Source organism: Spermophilus citellus (assembly GCF_964194105.1).
Source record: "Spermophilus citellus genome assembly, chromosome: 4".
Lineage (NCBI taxonomy): Eukaryota > Metazoa > Chordata > Mammalia > Rodentia > Sciuridae > Spermophilus > Spermophilus citellus.
The window spans coordinates 219,948,475-219,969,023 of record NC_138185.1 but is presented as its reverse complement, the minus strand read 5'-3'; positions in this window follow the sequence as shown (position 1 = coordinate 219,969,023).

Genomic DNA, 20,549 nt, shown 5'->3' with positions numbered 1-20,549 from the left:
TGTGCCACATCTCTTACCTACAGCTTAAGTGACATTTCCCTCCCATAACCACCCCAAACTCTTCAAAGGAGTGACTTCCACAGTGCCCTGGTGTTGGTAGGTGTCACAGCTGAGTCTTCTCGGAGCCCTCAGCTTGGCTCTGGCTTCCAGCTAGGGGCAGGAGGAGATTCAAGGTTGGGGATCGGGTGGCAGAGGGATCTCAGCATTCCCACAGACCTTTGGGGTAGACCCTCCTGACTCGTGGTGAGCACATGGCTGAGCCCAAGGCTGGACGAGATCTCAAACCCAATGTGTGGACCCTGGTGCCTCCCGTTAGGCAGGGACACTGTTCTTAGCCCCACCCCTCAGAACTGTAGCCCCCTTCCATAGAGCGAACAGTTGGAGCTGGGCATGCCCCATAGCATTTAGTCCCCCTGTGAGTTGAGCTGCCCCACAAACTCCACCACTTCTGCAGGAGATGAAACTGAGGCACAAAGCATGAAGTGACAGCCTGGGTCACTCAGCGACGCACTCCAGCCCCTCTCCCATCACAGGGGTCCTGACAGGGAGGAGGTACTGACTGAGACCATGCGTCACCACAAGGGCCCCTCCCTGGGAATAAGTATCTCCTTAAGAACATTATGAAGCAGAGTTGGCCTCACATTCCGCTCTCGGGTTCTGCCTCCTGAATCCGGAAAGGCTTAAATTGCACAGAGCTGCAGCATCTCCATTGCTTCTTCCCCAAATTGCCACGGTGAAGCTGTGAGCCTCAGGACCTAGAGGGCTGCTGTACTTGGAGACAGGGCATTAACGGGGATTATTAAGGTAAAATGGGGTCCTGAGGGTGGAGCCCTAAGCCAACAGGACTGCTGTCCTCATAGGAAGACGAAGAGACGTAGGAGGAGCAGGCTTGGAGGATAGCCAGGTGAGGATGCAGAAGAAGGCCATCTGGCAGCCAGAAGAGAGCCTTGGGAGCAACCAGTCCTACTGCATCTGGATCTTGAACTTTCCGCCTCCAGAACTGTGAGAAAATGGATTTCTGTTGGTGAAGCCATCCAGTGTGTGGTATTTTGTTACTGCAGCCTGTGCTGACTAATACATGGCAAACAGCAGCGGGGCCTACAGGATATCCACACAGGGAGACTGAGTCTATTTTTAGGAAGAACAGTGATATACACAGACCTGCAAGTGACAGTCTTGCACTGGAGAGGCAGGGAGCCCCCATGGAGGCCCAAGGAGCCTGGGCCTCCTTCCCCCGTTCGCAGGCGCACTGCATTCACAATGATGAACGCAGGCCACCGGCCTCCAGAATGCAAGCACCTTGCTCTGTCCAGCCCGTGCCTCCCGACTCTACTTGTGTGTCTGTCAAACCAGGCTCATCTCCCTCCAAAGGACAAGTCGACGCCATCTTTCAGGAGTTTGCTTCCCCTGACAGAAATCAGCAGGGTTAGAATAAACTGCATAAGTTATCAGCTCCTCAGGAAAAGAACATGAAAAAGGCCCTTCTATCACTTAATGAAAAATAGCTTCTTTTTTGGACAGAACTTCATAGGCCTGCAATCAAGCCGTGGCTCCTCTCCCTTCCCTGACGTGCCATGCAGGCAAAGCAAGTCGGCATCTATTAATAATATTTTCTCCTGTTCCTTTCATTTTTCTGCATGTCCTTACCACTGTCAGGCCCCGTGATGCAGCCGAGCCTTTATCTCGTCCGAGTCTGGCCTGTCAGGGTGATAAACAATTCTAACAAGAATCAGAATAAAGATCTTCCCAGTAGACTCTGCCGAGAGATAGAAGCTTTTCTCATTTTCTCGACGGAAAAAAAAAAAAATTTAATCTAGCGGCTCTGGCTTTTTTCAAGCGTCACATTCAAAGAGATGCAAATTTGTCAGAGCCGAGACCCCAGCTGACTCTGAGCACGGCATGAATGTCAAAGGGGGGAGGCAGTGTCTTTGACATGGCTGCCTTTTTGGGGAGTGGGGGTGAGGAGCTCTCTGCCGAATGTTAAAAAAAAATAAGGTTCGCTTTGTAGTATGCGTTTCAACAATTTTCATAAGTTTTCTTCTGAAATACAAAAAAAAAAAAAACTGCCACTGGGAAAGAAAAGACAGGAGAAAAGGGACAGATGGAGATTTGGGGTGAAGGAAGAAGGACCCCCAGGAACAACTCCGTGGCAGTGTCTGGCTGGACTGCAACGTGCATTGGCGGAGTAGGTGGCCCCCATGGGCACGGAGTGAGTGAGCTGGTGAGCCAGGTGGAGGAAGGAGTGAAGGTGCATGTGTTGCGGCTGGAGCATGGGGTCCTGCCTTTTTGTTAGGTGGGGTCTTTCTCCTCCCTTTGTTTCTTCTGGATGTTTCTTCCCCTGTTGGGCATCAGCAAGAGCACATCTGCATCTCTCGTCTGCAGCTCTGTAGTTTGCCTGGATTCAGAGCCTGGCGTGACCAATCCAGCTCAAACAGGGTTGAAGTAGGAGACCAAGCTGGAGAGACTGGAAGGTCAGGGTGCTGGTAGGCTGCAGAGGAACAGGGAGGGGGCCAGTCTGACCTCCTTGGGTCCCTGGGTCTGAGGGAGGCCCAGGCTTGTTGCAGGAGCATGCTCCTAGCTCCTCTGAGGCCTTTGTGGACTCTGGAGGCACGCTGAGCTGGGCTGGGCCTGATGGCCACAGAGTCTTGTTTAGTCTGGTAAATGTCCAGCCCCAATCGACCTTGGCCTCATCTCAGGTTCCGTGAGCACTCAGATCCTCCATGGTGGTTCAGGACAGCGAATACACGGTGCCCCACTCCCAGGTACACTCCATCCTCGGCACCACTGGCCTTGCCTGGGTCTCCACTGCTCCCAGCACACCTCTTCCTCCTGACCATGCCCTGGGCTCTTGCTCAGCTCCAGAGCTCAGCATTTCAACCCCGGAGCACCACTGTGACTCGGGCCTTCATGCAGTCCACGTGAGCCAAAGGCCAAGGTTGGCATAGGATTAGAAAAGACGGAGGAGCAGGCAATCTGCCTAGCAGAGGAGACCAAGCCAAGCCCCAGCCATCGCCCAACTGACCCTCCCACACTGATTGACAGGGCTTTCCTCCCTCGCAGGGTCTGTGAGAACCAGAGCCCTGTGCCCGCTCTCCTTCACTGGACAGAGGGAATTGCAAAGCACCTGAGCGTCTGTATGCAGGAGTGCAGACAGACGCCCAGGACTCAGTGAATGATCCGTCTCTGCGGAGTCCCCACTCCATTCCTCAGCCCTGGTGCAATCACAGAGGTTTTCCCTTCTCTTGAGACTGTTGGGAACGTTAAAACTTCTCCCCCTGGGGTCTGAGGGATGTGCAGGCGGGGAATAGTTTTGGCCACTCAATACTAAGCCCTCTGTGAGGAAACGAGTCATCGCAGAGTCTCAGAAGGAGCAAAAGAGGAAGAGGGACCTATAGCTGCCTGTTTAGTTCAGCATCTACCAGGGGCCACCAGCACAGAGCGGAGCCCAGAGCCTCAATCCACAAGCCCAGGTTCAAGACATGTCACTGCTGTTAGTCAAGTGCCCTTAAGAAAAACATGGCACTTCTATGATTTTCAATTCCTCTGTCAAAACCAAGCAAGCAGACACCAAGGATGGTGCCAGCACCCCTTCCTCCAGCTCACAGGATGGCCAAGCCTAGTAAAGTAAGTGCTGTCTGGAACCTAAAGGAGAGCCCTCGCAGGCGGATTCTTTCTGTCTTCCCTCCCTTTCCCTCTCGCTGGTATTATTTTACCCCCAAAGCCTGAGACACATGTGAATCTCCTTCTCCTGCCTTTCTGCATCTCCACCAAAGGCTGTGCTTCCTTGAGGCCTCCCTTGGGCTGGTCTGAACGTGTCTCCTCTCGCTGCCCGATGCTCCTCCAAGGCTAGGATCTCACTTTCCCCCATGGAGTCTGGCACAGAGGAGGGGCTCAGAAAGGACCCGTAAGTGGGATAAATTTAAATTTGCAGGAGTAAAATGACACATGCCATTGAATGCAAACCCAGAAATCACAGAAAGCAGCTCCCTGAACACTTCTTCACGTGACCCCGGGGTCTGGAAGAGGAACAACTCCACACTTATTGACTGTACACTTAGAAAAAGATTGTATTGTGTTTAACTTGAATTAGCTCATCAGCGTTAAAAAATGCCATTGAGTATGTTATTATTCATGATTTATTCAGGGAAAAAAAATCAGTAACTGCTTTAAGATATTTGATTAAATCTGAACGAAAGTCTCAGTTGTCTGTGTTTCAGATGGCGGAATAATCACCACATGGCCCACTGCATGCCACTGGGAGAAACACTGGCGAGCCCCACGACATGGTGTCTACCCACAGTGGGCTTGCACTCCGGTAGAGGAAGGGATTTTTTTTTTTTTTTTAGAGAGAGAGAGAGAGAGAGAGAGAGAGAGAGAGAGAGAGAATTTTTAAAAATATTTACTTTTCAGTTTTCGGTGGACATATCTTTATTTTATTTTATGTGTTGCTGAGGATCGAACCCAGTGCCCTGTGCATGCCAGCGAGCTTGGTACCACTTGAGCCACATCCCCAGCCCCAGAGAAGGGATTTTTAACACCTAAGCCTAAAGAACCTGTAAGCTGATCACCACTGTGATAGGTTCTGTAAAGAATGAGTGCTGGGTCAGGGGAAAAGCAAAGGCTTCTCTGAGGAAGGCCAGTAGTCTCAGAGTAAAGGGTCTCAAAGATGCCAAGGAAGGAAGAGAAGAAGGAAGAACATTGTAGGCAGAGGGCATGGCACATGGGAAGGCCTTGAGGTATGAAAGAGCTTCAGTGCGTGCAGGGACACATAGAGTCACGTGGTCAGGGAGGAAGGCCTGAGTTTGGAGAAGAGTTGGGAGTCAGAATCCCCAGGAGATCTGCGAGTAGCCAGGCACACCGTCCAAGTGGTCCCCCACAGGTAGTGGAGCCGCACCAGTAGTTGACATCAGACAGGGTCCAATGATATTTCAAGGTCACACTTGCTATAGTGTGGAGAATGAACTGGAGGATTGAAGGCAGGAAGAAGTCAGGAGTCTACTGCGGCTCTCTGGCCTGGGGACAATGGAGGTCTTCCTAGACTCATGTGGCTGCAGCACACATGGACAGAAGGGAAGAAAAGAAAGAAACAGGGGGAGTAAGATGGCAGAACTTGTTGGTGAAATGGGTTGAGAAGGGGCAGAAATGAAATTACGACAACGCTCAGGCCTTCCGCTGGGACCATGAGAGGAAGGGTGATCCTTTACGAAGTCAAGGCAAACTGGAGGGCAGGTTTCCTAGGTGAGGAATCAAGCCATGGATTCAAGCTTTCTCTTTCTGTAACTCAATGTCCACCAGAATAACGAACATGACCCACAGAATGAGCATATGCATTTGATGAATCAAATATACAACTGTTAGACTCTGAGTAGGAACTCAGATATGTTGACTCAAATCAGATTAGACATAAAAATTGGGAATCCACCATCTTTCTTACCAATGTGAATAGGCCATGGAGCTTAGAAGACATAGGACAGCCAAAGGGCACAGACCAGGAAAGAAAGCAGCATTGCTTCCTCAATAGCAGGTAAAGGACCGGAACTCAGAGGAGAAGCTTGAAATGCAAAGCCAGGGTGACCAGGAGTGCCCAGCAGCCCATGGTGACCAGGAGGTCAAGAGCTGAGTGAAGTGATCAACCATGCCCAAGCTCCAGAAGCACCCGCCAAATGTAATCAAACCTCGACTCCAGTGCGCTCGTTGCTTTGGTTTTATCGTGTGCTGATCATCACAAATGGCAAAAGACTAATAATCCACAAATTGCAATCCAGGAGCAAAGATTAATAACCCACGGGAAAAATCTCAGCTAATAATAATATTCATGTCTCATTCCTATGTCGATACAAGGAGTCTGTGTGTAATCACAAGCCGGGCAGATCACAGACCAAGTCCCAACCTGGCCACTTCCAGGTAGGCTAACTAAAGCCCTGGTAAATATCAAACCCCTTGTCTACTGAACTTGATGTTAAAAATACTTTACTTTGTATTCACAGAATCAAAAAAAAAAAAGCTAAAGGATATGATAAGATTTTGAAACTAGGGAAACATGCTACACTTACCAAGGGCCATTTGTGAAAATAGAAATCTACTGCATCCTGTTTCCTGCTCACTGGTTTCCTGTTTTGGAGGATCTGGCAGTGTGGCAGGAGGGTCTACATCATGTGAACCTACACACTGCAGAAATATGTCCATTAAGGGGAGTGATCAAATGACATAGATACATTAGAAGTCTCATGTCGTTAACATCACCAAGAACCTGCCCTCCATGAAATAAAGGCTGCTCGCTCCTGGTACTTGGAGTATCATGCTGGGCTGGCTCGTGGTTTTAGAGTTGCCCATTCCCAGCTAGAACTTGATTCCTTAGGTGAAAAGATCTATTTCGTAGCCAGAGCCTGGCAGGTTCTTCTCTGAAGAGCTTCTGTACTGAGTGGACTTCCCCAGGCAGCAGTCTGGGTACTGATCCTGAAGTGTCAAGTTGGAGGGGAACAACAGACATTTCCAAAGGCCCTGTGAGCTTGAGGAAGCCCGCAACGTAGAGGCCAGGAGGAAAACAAACACAAAACAAAACAACAACAACAACAACAACAACAAAACACTAATAGCTAAGAAGTCATGATTGATGGGGAAGGAAGGGGAGGGTGGAGGGTCCCACTGAGCTTGCCTTCTTGGTACACTTTCTACTCACAGACACAAACAGCTCTCAGTCACACACCCAGCCTGGGTGGCCACAGAGACAGAGAGTACCTAGACTTCAATGTTTGCCTCTCACCACTGGGAATGGGGCGTGGCCCACAAGGATGCCCCTCTGAAGGCACCAGAGGGTGTGTCAGGAATGAGGCATGGAGGAGCCAGTTTATAAGATGAGAGGCCAGCCAGCTCTGCAGCACAGGCTTTTGCTTGGGAAACTGGTTTCAAACCACATGTGACTGAGAAAGAGGAAGAGTCAGAGGACTATAATCATCTGAGCTTTTGCCTTGCTAGACTGAGGTGTCCTCGGATTCTTGGGATAGGCGTTGGGAGAGTCCTCCCTCTGGGCAGAGCAGCTGGCCACTGGAGCCATCCTGCTGGGGTTTTCCCAGCAGCCCCGCCTCCTGCCCAGGTCCATGGCCCCTCCAACTGGGCTCTGATCAGTCAGGGCCACAGCTCCAATCTGGTGGCCATGAGATTCAGCTGTTCCTCTAATAGTAGAACTATTTGAGGTCTCGCTATTTGGGTCCCCACTCTAATAGGTCTGAATGAGTCCCTGGAATCTGTCATTTAGGTGACGCTGGCTCTGAGCCTAGGGAGTACTTTGAGCAATACTGGGATGGGTTGGGGCCTTGGGGAGGAACCCAGCTCTGGTGCTGGGATGCCTGAGGTGGAGATCCTCTTCTGCTTGATGTCCACTGTGCAAGTGGGCGGCCATTTAGACCCTCCACATGTTGACGCCCATGTCTATAGAAATGAGAATAACAACAGTATCTACTTCATAAACTTTTAGTGCGTGCCAAATAGAATAACCCAAGCCACAGCATGTGTCCTGGAGTGTGGCATACGGTAGGTGGGTGTTAATAAAGGGCCATGATTAATATGACCACTTAAATACATAGCAGAAGGAACTGAAAGAGAATCTTGTCTTGAAAGTCTCCCCTCTGCTGCTGGAATCAGGGTGTTTGGGTTCTTCTTTTTAAGATGACTGGCTTCACTGCAAATGGGCCACCCTCCATGGAGACCCAGGCACGCCATGGGGCTGGGATGGGAATAGGGCTGCTAAGTTAGTGCCTCCGCAGTTCCAATGTCACCAGCATCATTGAATCTCACCATCCACTTACCAATATAAGCCTGCCTCGCCAGTCCAGATTCGCGCAAGACTCCTCATCAACATCCTCTTGTGTTTGGGATCCAGGATCCAGTGAGGGATGGTGTAGTCATTTGCTCAACACAGATGTAGGGGACCCACCTGCATTCCAGGTTCTGCGTGTCCACAGCAACAAAACCAAGGGAAACAGCTTTGGTGGAGTGAAGGAAGAGCAGGAGCAGCATCTGACTGGCGGTGGTCGTCTATTACCATGGAGTTTCCTGGAGAGGGAAGGACAAAGAAGGTCAGCAACAGTGGATATTTTGTGTATGCAGTTATTGACAAATGTCCCTTCGTGGCACTGAGGGGACAAAATCAGTATTTTGTTTACTCGTGTGTTAGAAGACTTTTGTTCCCATTTTAAAGCATCCGATATGAAGGAGAAAAATAGGAGGGTGATTCTGAGGTAATCTGAGAACTTTTGTGATGAGTTCAAGGTGGTGGCCGAGCCGGCGACTCTTCCAGGATTCGCAAAAATCTCACAAAATGCCAGGAATGCGTCTCAAACTAGTCCAGAGGACAGAACCGTCCATCTGTGAAAACAGACTAACAACTGGCAAGGCTGAGGAGTCTGGAAGACGGAGAGCAGACATGGGAGGAAAACACGCGCACACACACACACACACACACACAGGCACACGCACACGCATGTGCACGCACACACAGGCTGGTAGAGCAGGAGCTCTTCAGGGGGCCTCCAAGGCTGGCCTGAAGTGGACACAGTAACAGGCAGGGGACACGGGCAGAAACACAGGAGAGCTGCTCCAGGCAGAGGAGAGGAGGGCGAGGGAAGTCCTACCTGTGAAAGGCCAGATGTGCCTGGGAACATAATGGCGGCTGCATTGACTGGCGCTGACTGGCATGCACAAGACTCGGAAGTGTTCAGTGCCTCCCCTGTGCCTGCAGAGTCAGGTCCTGTGCCCAGACATGGCATCCACTGCCTTCCACACTGAGACCAGAATGTCCTTCACATGCGATTCGCCAGTTGATCCCCCAACAGCTCTCTATGTCCCCGTCACACTGACTGCTGCTCCTTCTCAGGGAGGAGTCCCTCTACACTGGACCCCCACTGTTCTCTCTTCAGGGTCCCACACTCACTCTGGCTGGGAACAGCTCCTCCGTCCACTCCCATCCAAACGTCACCATGTCCAGAAGCCAGCTGCCACATCCTGAGCCAGAGACGTCCGGCCATTTCCTTAGGCCAGCCTGGAAATCTGTCCCTCTGCATCATGACTGCTAACGGCCTCCCAGGCCTGAACTCCATTGTCCCCACACATTGAAAAGAAGTGCCCTGTCCTTCTCAGCACCTCACTTGGAGTAGGAGCTGGAGAAAAGCATCAGCAAGGGGATCCCCTCATGCTAGGGTGACTGCTGCCCATGGTGCCCTTGTGGGATGCCCGGGCCAGAATCTCTCAGGAAAGGCCTCGAAGGCCAGCGTGACAAGTGTCCTATGAGTGTCGCAGGGCAGGGAACTGCAGCTCAGGCCGACATTTGAAAACTCCAAGCTCTATTCAGGAAAGAACCAACAGAATTTCCGGAAGTGGCATCTTGCAAAAACCTAGCAGGAGACAACTTTCTGGTGAGAAGGATGTTTTGAGAGGGACAGTCAGAGTCAAACACTTTTTCCCCAAAGAAAACTTAAAGAAGTCAGCAGTGGGGTGGGGAGGGGGCACCCTGCAAATAGAAATACAGACTGCAGCAAACCGATAGGGATCGCGACCCGCGTGCCAGCCGTGGCACTGGCTGCGTGTAAAGCAAGTCCCCCACAGACTCCTTCACTATATGGCCCTTGTTAGGTGCAGGGTTTTAATTAGGTAGGGAGACGACGTGTTCCAGGTAGGCCTCGAATGGGGAGCTGGGCTTGTTTATGTTATTCCTGTCAATATCATTGTCATCTCGGCAAGCTGTTTATTTTTAAACCCAAGCTCTGTTTTGCTTTATGGGCAAGAGAACTATCTGTTTCCAGCCAGGATTCAAAGTAAGATGTTCATTTGAATTTCTAAATATAATGAGTGAATTATTTCTTTCCTAAGGATTTGCACCATTTGGGACTTGAAGGGACAGTGTGTATACAAGGAAGGAGATCAAGAAGGATGCTGAGGGGCCTGTCCAGGTACAAGGTGTCCCTAAGACGACCCCAACGCTGGGTGGGCATGGCCAATGTGGGCAGCCTCTTCGGAAGAGAGCAGATGTGAGTCCAGCCCTGACCAGCTCTCCTGATGTGATCTTGGAAAAATCACTTCACCTTTGAGCCTCAGTGACAGCACAGTGGTGACATCTCCACCCACAGGCATAATGGTCCCCCACCAGCCAGAGTCCCAGCACCATTCTGATGAGCATCACGGACAAGTATGTGGGAAAGCTCTAAAAAACTGGGGAGAGATGTGAACCTTGTTATCCTGGGCTTCAGGACCTGCTGGTTCAGGGTGCTGCCCCATCACAAAAGACACACAATGTCCCTGATTTAGATGTGAGGCACCAGAGTCCTCCAGAGTCACTGGGTCTGTGCTCAAGAAAGCACAGGCAGGAGTGGCCAGGGCAGACAGCTGAGCCCAGCGTCCTTTCTCCTGAGGTACCCACCGTGACACTGTCTCTCATGCCCTGTCCTCCTCCCCCAGTTCCCCTGGGACCAGGCAACTAAGAAGGAGAAGAAATCTCATGCCCACCTCAGCGAGTGCTGGCATACAATACACTCGATGACGGAGTTTTGTCACTTGTCCAAAAACTAGCTCCTCTGGGAAATCAGATTTGTGGTGGGAGATAAGCTTCATGTCTGAGGGCGGACTCCTGTCGGCTGGGTGTGGCAGTCAAGTCCCAAGGATGCCATTTCTCCTCGCCCCTCCCTCCTCCTTCCCTCCCCCTCCTTCCCTCATCCCTTCTTCCCTCTCTGCCTCCCTCCTTTGTTCCTTCCTCCTTCCCATCTCCTCCCTCCCTTCCTTCCTCCCTCCTCCCTCCCTCTGGTCTATGACTCCTCGCTGAGCATGGTGTGGCCCCCAGTGGCCAAGAGACTGTGGATCTCTGTGTTCACTTTTCTGGGGGCTCCTCAGAACCCCGGGGCCTGGCTTCCCCGTCTCCCCTGCCGTCCACTCCTGCCATGCCCCAGTGTCCTGCCCGTGCACCTCAGGTGCTCTCACCCCTGGACTTCGCTTGCTGTTTCTTTCCCCCATCCCCGTCTCCAGACAAACAGCACTGGAGGGAGGTGCTTGATCTATGAAGCATCAAGCCAAAGCCACCTCTTGGACCACATGGGAGTCATTGACACTCCAGCTCAGCCCCTTGCTGGGTGCCGAGAGCCCATGGAGTACCTTTCTGACCTCCAGGGAGGGGTTTGCAGAGCCATTCTGACATTGCAACATGATCCTTACCCCTCTAGGGCCCTGGGAAGACAGAAGCAAATGGTCATGAGCATCTGGAGGGCCGAGGGAGGAAGTGACAGAGGAGCAGAGTAGAGGCAGCGGGTGACAGGCGCCATGGGGACAAGGCTGCATAGGCACCACACACCTGGATTCCAAGCATCCTCCGCTGACTCGAGGTGTGACCTATGGCACATTAACTTCTCCCTAGTCCTGCAGGCCTCTGGGGCAGACGGGTGGCTGCCGGAGCCCAGGGTGGGAGGCGCTCCTGAGATGTCCAGCTCTGCGTCCATTCCCGCCCCACCGTGCACGGCCCTGGGTCATGACACAGCCCTGGTTTCCCTTCATTCTCTCCCTCCATTGCCTTCCTCTTCCCAGCAAGCCTCCCAGGGCTGTCTCCAGCCTCCCCAGGAGAGACTGCTGCTAACCCACAACGCAAGCCAGGAGGGACAGAGGAAGTCACGGTCCCCTGAAGACAGAGTGGTCTGGGGTTGGGCCAAGGGGGAGGAAGCAGGAGGTGCTGGGGAAGGACCAGAACATCCCACTGGTCACAAGCTGTGCTGCCCTCCCAGACCACTTCAGAAGAGACAAGGGGGCTTCTGGCACCCAGACCCCCCACACACACCACAGGTGAACGCTGCCAGCCCGCCCATTCCACGTGCAGGGGAAGCAGCACCCACTGAGCTCCGGGCAGGGCAGGCGCTCCTCTCCTGGAGCAGAAGAAGGATGCTTCAAGCATTGGGTTTCCTGACCCCAGCCCTGGTTATCAGCTGCGCGAGGCTTTATTTTGAAACTCGGCACACGTTAGAGAATGGTTCTTACTTGGTGACGGCCCTGCCTCACCTGGACAGCGAGTCTCAATGTAACTTCAGGAGAAGTTTTCCTCGGATACGGCATTCCCCTTCTGAGAGCCACCTGTATACGCATGTCTAAACCTGCCGCTGGTGCTCATTAACCTGGAAGAGCTGGGTGATGAGATTATGGTGTGAATTAATTAATTGCAGATTAGATGATTCAGAAAAGAAGGTGACTTCATGGAGCACCGATGTCTGCGCCTTCCCCACTTGGGAACCAGGAAACCAACACCCAGAGAGACTGGGGAAGGAGGGCTGATCCCTTGTAAGTCACCAGAACAGAGACCAGCTGAAGCCAAGGCCGAGATGCCAGGACCGGCACTCTCTCTGGGACTTTCCCAGGCCCTCACCTGGACCCTGTCCTGAAGTCTTAGGCTCTGCCCTGCTTGGAACCCAAGCCAGACCTGGCCAAAGCAGGCCATGTGCCACCGCATGGCCCTGTAGGTGATGTCTGGGGCTCATTCTGCACATATCTGGAGTTTTCGGCTTTATCCATGGACACCCATCAAAGAGAGTCCACCAGATTCCTCATTGTCCCTGGGGCAGCTAGGCTGGCTCTGTGGTCCTGTTGTATCAGGGTCAATTAGATAGAATCAAAATTCTCTGACCTGGACCACTGAGCCCTCAGGCAGATGGGTCTTCCTCGGCCCAAGCTCTCCAAGGTCCTCCAGCTCCGTGGGTGTGACTCCACTCCCACAGACTCTAGAGTGAGACGGTCCTGCTGGACACTGCCCTGCCTCTGGTGGCTGGCTCGCCTCCCCTCCTGGAGCTGAGGCTTGTCATGCCCACCATACCTTGAGGCCGGACAGCCTGGGCTGTGAGGTCCACACTTGATGAGGTTCAACAGGGCCTGAAGACAGTCTGCAAACGTGCAACTAACTGGTGTGGGGAATCCTCCTGAGCTGGTGGTGGAGACCATGCTGTGTTCATCTGTCATGTCACTCATGGTCCTTTCCGGCCTCCTTTGCCAGAGCAGTGGCCCGCAATTACCATAGCCAATGGACATGCATCTCTTCCAGTTAGGGGTTTGTGTATGATCGTCCCTCTTTATCCACCAGGGATATGTTCCAAGACCCCCCATGGAAGCTTGAAACCACAGATGGTGCCAAACTATGTATACCTACCTAAGAGAGTTTGAATTATAAAGTAGCCACAGTAAGAGATTCACAGCAATAACTACTAATAGAATCATTATAACAATATACCACAACTAAAGTTACTTAAATCTGGTGAATTATTTATTTTTGGAGTTTTCCACTCAATATTTCTAGATAGCCATTGACTACAGGTGACAGAAACCACAGAATGCAAAACCACAGACAAGCAGAAGCTACTGTATATATTCTCTCTTAGAAGCCAATATTCAGGGGTTGGGGTCCCAAGGAGGAGGGAGTTTGTTTTCCTGAGTCACACGATGGAGGAGACTTTACTAACTCAAACTTTCATATTTTGCACAAGAGAGAAATAAGATTGTTAGGCTACGTACTCATATATCAGGCAGACTTGCTTTGTTACTTCAGCACAGCCTAGCCTATCCTGACTAATACATGGTATAGCCTCTGCTCATCCTTCAGATTATATTTTTCCTCATTCTCTCCCATCTGGTCAGTCTCTGTAGACACCCCGATGTATTCTCACGTCCTCCACCACTGTCAGTTTACTGGAGGCACAATTCTACGTCACTAATTCCATTTCTATATTTGAGCTTCTGACATCTACATCCAGCCACCGTGTGACCAGTTCCCGGTGGATCTCTATTAGGAACCTGATGTCTTCTATTCTGTCTCAGTAAAGAAAGTGATTATAACACACCATTAGATAAACAGAAGCTGGACGCTATCCTCCCTTCTTCCTGTCTCTCGCAGAGCAGTAAATCCTGCAAATTCAACGTACTTTTAAAATGGCTCCACTTCTTGTATCCACTGCCCTTCCCCTACCTGTGCCCATGTCCCACCTGAAGACCAGCACTGGCCTCTTACTTGGTCTACCTGCCTCTAGCCTTGCTCCTCCTATGCAGTGACAGGTCTTGGACAAACGATCTTATATATTCCCCACCTGAAGTCCTGCTAATGACCTCTTTAGATTTAACTCCTCGGCAGAGTCTCTAAGCCACTTGTGCCTAGCCCTGAAATCAGAGCCCCCAGCTGCTGGGAAGGCCACATCACCTCCCCGTGTCTTGCTGTTCTGATCTGCCAAGGACAATAAATAATGCTTCACTTATTGGGTTGATGTGAGGATGGAACCAGATCATTTGTAGGCACATACTTGACTCTATTGCCTGAAACACGTTAGCCATGATAAATCATCATTAATAAGAAAAGTTTCTAGATACTGGCCCCTCCCATGGGTTAGCAACTGCGCTAAGCAGCGTATACTCACAGCATCTTACTTAATTCTCACACACCCTCTGCTACCTTGGATACAGAGATGGTGACATGTGTGCAACAGGACCTGGCAGTGAGTCCCCAAGCTGAGATTTAAACCCAAGCTCGCCTGAAGTCATGTTTCCCCAACGTGACCTTCCAACTCTGCCATCAAGTGTGGCTTGGGGAGCAAATAATGAAATAGTTGATGTCCAGGAATAGAGAAATGATTTTAGAAGGGTCATTTCAAAGACAACGTGTCACTATTATAGTTCAGGGTTGTCACCTTGCACACCTCTGGTGAGGGCACTTTTGCAGAGAATGCAACATGAATAGATAGATGGTAAAGGGAGCTCCCAGGTGTATTATAGTACCACAAAATATCATATACCTACATATGATCACGCCTAGGTAACATTAGACAATTTCTGTCACAGCACAGCAATGAAGGGCACAGCATTCTGGAATCACGCTGTTTTAGTTTGAGTCAGGGCTCTGGAATATTCTGGTTGTGACCTTGGGTGAATTCCTTAACCTCTATAAGAAGAGAATATAATAGAACCTGTCCTGTCAGGTGGTTTGATGACTAAACAAGGCGACACACACACACAGTGCACAGAGAGTTGCTGATAATGGTGCTCGAATGTTGTCCTCATTGTCCCCATTGTCATTATGATTGAAAATGATAAAAACCAGAACACTAAACTGTACTTGTTTTATATAACCACCTATATTAAAAAGCACAGAGACATAGATAAGACTGGAAAAAAAATAGGCTGTATGTTAACATGGGTCTCTCTGCCTTGTTTAATCATTAGTCATTTTTTTCTTCCTTTTTTTTCTGAATTTTTGATGTTGAATATGTGCCATTTTTTTAAGAAAAGAATCACACTTCTGCAGTTTTAGACAAGGAATTTTATTTTCAAACCTCAGTGACTTTTTTTTTAACAGAATCTTCTTTGGTCATTAAATTCATTTAAGAACCCTGATTCATTTTTGATCATCTGAAATATAGTGACAGGCGCTCAAATCAATCCCTACATTCGAGGTTTGCAAAGAGCATAAATTATTTTAGAAGTCATGTCAGGTAGAGTTTATTCCAAGATTTGCTTGCAAATTTTAATCAGAAAACACAGAAGGTATATGCGGCTTAGATTGAAATATCCCTTCACCTTGTACTTGGAACCGGGTTGACTTACTGTTGGCTGGCTGATAGGACCAGCAGAAGTTACGGCTTGTATGATAGAGCGGCCTGGGCAGGAACTGAAGGAAACACATAAAGAAACATTTATTTAAAAAAAGTAAATCAACCATAAAGATCCTCCCAGCAGACCTGAGAGATGGAAGCCTCTCTCTCATTTTCTCCTTGGCAAAATTTAATCTATCGCTGGGGTTTTTCAAGCGTCATATTCAAAGAGATGCAAATTCGTCAGAGCTGAGACCCCAGCTGACTTTTAGCAACTTGTGAATGTCAAAGGGGCTGAAATGTCGCAGTGACTCACCTCCGTCTGTCCTGGCAAATGCAACACACACATGTGCATGTGTGTGATGTGGGTGTGCCTGTGTGCATACATGTGCATGTGTGTGTGTGTGTGAGTGTGTGTATATATATATATATATATATATATATATTTTTTTTTTTTTTTAAGAAAGACCATAACAGACCACAAGTCTACCTGTGTTGTTAGTGCCTGCTTTGTGTGGATCTATTTGCTATAGATCTGAAATTTAAACAGGAAATACCATACTGAGAAATAAAAGTGAGATGGAGAATGCCACCATCTATCTCTAAAACGCAGGCCCAGCAAGGGAGGTTTTTGCTTTGTTTTGATATTTTTTAAATAGCAGCTATTCCATCGACTGGCTTCCTCACAATGCATCTGATTAACCGGTTGAGGGCTGACTTCACTCATGACCGATCTCTGCCCTCCTCACGGTTCAGTGCACACAATCCCCTAAGTAATATGCTTAATGTATTTACAATAAAAATAAGAGGTCCTAATTAATATTTCCTACACAGACGTGGATTGTAGGATAGCCGTGCTCTGCACGGGGATTGGCAAGACTGTTCTGAAGTGCGATGCTCCTCCATCTTGGCACAAGTAAAGGATTGATAGATTAATGAAAAGTCTGTAACTTGGGATCATAGGAGAAAAATGATGTTAAGTCTCCCACCACGTAACAAAACCCCCAGATATTGGCGATTCAGGGCTGTTACCATCAGCACAAAATTTGAAAATCATATCACATTCAATTCAATAAATTTTTACTGAGTTTTAACTAAGTGCTGGGCTTTGAGGATGCAAATGTAGCTCAGAGTCAATGACCACCCATAAGGACAGCCTAGGCTAATAGGGAACCTTAGAGTCACCAATAACCATAATCATGTTACTTAGTCAATAAAGCTCAAAGAAGCAATTATTCCTCCTGGATCATGGGAGGCTGGCTGGTGGGCTCTGCTGATCTTGCCTGGCCTCGCTCATGATCAAAGGTCGATGAGTTTGTTGGCTGAGGTACCTGGGAAGACTTGGTTCTCCCCTCCACACCCAGAGGACTAGCCTGGACGTGTTCTCGGGGCAATGGGAGAAGCTGCAAGAAGAGCAAACCCGATCACCCCAGTGCTTTGCAAACCTCTGCTGGCATGACTCTCACTAACATCCTAGTAGCCAAAGGTGACGTGGATAAGACTAAGTTAGAGTGGGTGGTTGCTTCAAAACTACATAGCAAAGGGCGTGTAGGGGAGAAGAATGGGGACTGTTTAGGTGAGACGGAGCTCAGGTGATCGCTCAGCTTGGAGACGGAAGACATGGTCTGCCCCTTCTGCAGACCTTGGACGTCACGTTCAGATTATGAACACATGCAACTACACTAGTTAGAAACCTGCTTTAATGACACACATACTTGCGTAGGTCCAAACACTTAATGCAGGTCAGTGCCATGGGAAGGTCACCAACCCCTCCGTCTCCCTGTTGTAATAAAGGGGCTCCTGGGGCAGATCCAGTAAAAATTCAGAGAAGTTGAAAATCTCAGCTCGGTTTTCCTTCATACCACTCAGAAAACATCCCTGATAGGAAGCCATTGTGGGAATGCGATGGAAAGAGACGGTTGTCTCTTTAAGAGAGTGGCTGGGGCCGGGCTTTTGGGTTTGGAAGTCTGGAGACAGTGGCATGAGATTGATTAGGTGTGTACATGTTGGCTGAGAAAGCTGTAGAAAGGCGAATGGAAGTGTTTGACAAGATGAAAGACTATTCAGCATGTTAGACAGCTGCTTGAGTGAAGAGATCTATAACAGAGCAGTAAATACACTCGCCCGTAAATGATACCTCCATGCAAAAGCTGCTACAAGCTAGGTCACACAAGTTTTGTGTGACATGACAGGCTCAACCAAACAAAGTTTGAAAGCAAAGTTGAATGCATGGGCCTCCTAACACATGGGGGGCCACCTGGGGCAGTGACCCACGTTTGGTGGTCACCAGTGTAAGGCTCTCTGTGTGGGACTTCATAGAAAAGTGAAGCCACACAGCAAAGCTGCGTGGAAACACGGAAACAGGATAGGCTTTGGAGACAGACAGCCACAAGAGGGGGACTTTTAGCCCCAGGTTACCGTCTTACTAGCCTTGGACAAAATGTTCAACCTCACTGACTCCCAGATTGACTCACTATAAAGTAGTATAATAGCAAAAAGTATTTGGAGGTATTTCCCTTTGGCATCCGACACATGCTGGACAACATGATCTGTTAGCGAGGGAGTGTTGGTGTTCCACAGTTGTTGGGGGCCAGAAGGCCAACACTTGGTTTCACTGAGCTGAAATCAAGATGGCGCCAGGGGTAAACTCAAGGGAAAAACCAGCTTTTTTTTTTTTTTTTTTTTTTGCCTTTTTCAGCATCTAGAGACTGTCTGTATTCCTTGGCTTATGGCTCCTTCTTCCAGTTTCAAAGCCAGAACCATTTTATTTCCATGATCACTCTTCCTCTGGCCTCAACTAAGAATAACTCTCTCCCCTTTCAAGGACCCATGTGATTAAATCAGGTGCACACAGTTTATCTGCAATAGTCCTATTTTTAATCCCTTACTTACATCTGCAAGTCCTTTTGCTATGTGAGGAAGCATAGTCTCAGGTTGTAGTCTCAGATTAGGGCACGGACAACTTTGGTGAGGTGAGGCGGGCAGGTTGCCTGCCACAACTGGGGAAGCTGTCTTCACAACCCTGCAGAGCAAAAGCCATCCGCAGTCAATCCAGGACACCTACATTAACTAACCACAAAATGTACCTGAGTGACAGATGCCTTTCAGTCAAGTAAGAGAAGTGTGTGTGACTGAGGACACAAATGCTAAGAGTAATGAAAATGTCCCCGCTCACAGGACCCTTCCCTGGCTGGATACAGCAGCACTGACTTCAGTAGATGACCACTCCCCTTGATGTCCCCTGCACTTTTCTTCTCCTGTATTAGACATTCTTCCTGAAGCAGCCAGGGTCACATCTGCAATTCTGACATGTAGCCTGTGCCTGGTCCCCAGGAAGCTGCTGACCAGTATCTGATGGGTATGTGAGTACCCCAGGGAGGAGGGGTCCACTGGGGTCTGGGCCAAGCTGGTCACTCAGCACACATCATGTCCCATCTTTATCTTGAATTTTAAGGTCAATATCATCTTTCCCAATAGACAGAGGAGGACACCAAGACTCAGCTCTGAAAGTACAAATTTCTTCCCTGAATCACAGAGCTGGAGAATGATAAGCTGAGGTTCAACAGGCGTCCGTGGGGGCCCAAAGCTCATTTTCTTTTCCCCCTGTGCCTAACCCAAATGCAGGAAGAAGCGTAAATCCACCCAGTTCAGAGAAAAGAGGATCTTGCTGGTCACCCAGTGAAATCACCATGTGCATATACCCAGAAAATAGTAATAAAAGCACTGGGGGCAGGGGTGAAGTTCCATTGCACAAAGAGCCTCCCTGGAACGGGACTCTTCCCGGAGCTAGGAGGGAACCACTAAATTCAGGCAACACTGCCCAGCTTCCATGCAGGAGGACCGCTGGCCGCCCCCACGCACCTGATACCTCTCTGGCAGCAGAGAGGGCTTACTTCCTCAGCCGACTTGTTCAGGTTGACTTATTTCTTTAGGCTCCATTTATAGTGCTCAACTAACCCATCCTGGGATTTGCCCCAAGATTCACAAAACGACAGATAAACAAAGAGACAAAATAAAGGAAGGAATGCCTACAGACATTTAGAGCTGAACAGGCCCCCCTGCTTTCCTGAGCTCACTCCTTTATTTTGCAGATGTGGACTCTGAAACTCAGAGCAGGAGTCACTAGGTCAGGGAGCTGGCTCCAAACTGGGAGCAGTTTTACCCCCTGGGAGCCCCTTACTCAGGGAGGGCGTGAATAAATAAAGGGAATTTCCCTAGTCACATGAATCATCTGTTGTTGATAAGTGGCTACATCAAGAAGGCCAGGCTCTGTGGCACCCCATAGGTTGGGACCTGGGCCTTCCAACAGCCACACTCAGCACTGTTACCTTGTTCTGACCCTGACCCCTCTGGGTAGAATGTCTGATACAGGGGGAGGAAAAGCCTATCATTCCTGCTCCTCATGCATGTCTTGAAAATAATCCATACCGCTTTAATCAGGTAGTTATCCAACACTGGACCATATTCAATTATGGCCATAAACTAATGTGACTAATATTTTGTTTTGTTTTTAAACATACACAACAGACCCAAGAGTTCCAAATGAGTGAAAGCCTTCGATGATCCTCCTTGGATTAATATTAAGCAGAAATAACTCATTAAACCTGAGTCTTTGTGATGATCATGACTCAGAAGGAGTGCAGACTGAGGAAGATAGACAGTTTTTCATGCACAACAGACAGTCCCTCGATTCCTGATTGTTGGATTTTGCTCTCCACTATTACTATAAAATATTTTCTAATAAATGAGTGTAGTCAGCACGTTGTTATAAATAATAGCCATGTGTCACTTGACTCGCTAAACCCTTATTCAACTTCTGCTCCGTTGGCGCTGGACAAGCCAAACCTTCAGTGGTACCGAGTTCCAATCCCCGAACACCCTTCCGCCTGGGTGGCTGTAGCCAGTTTTTGTTTGTTTGTTTGTTTGTTTGTTTAATCCTCGAAGATCTAAAAGGATTTCAAA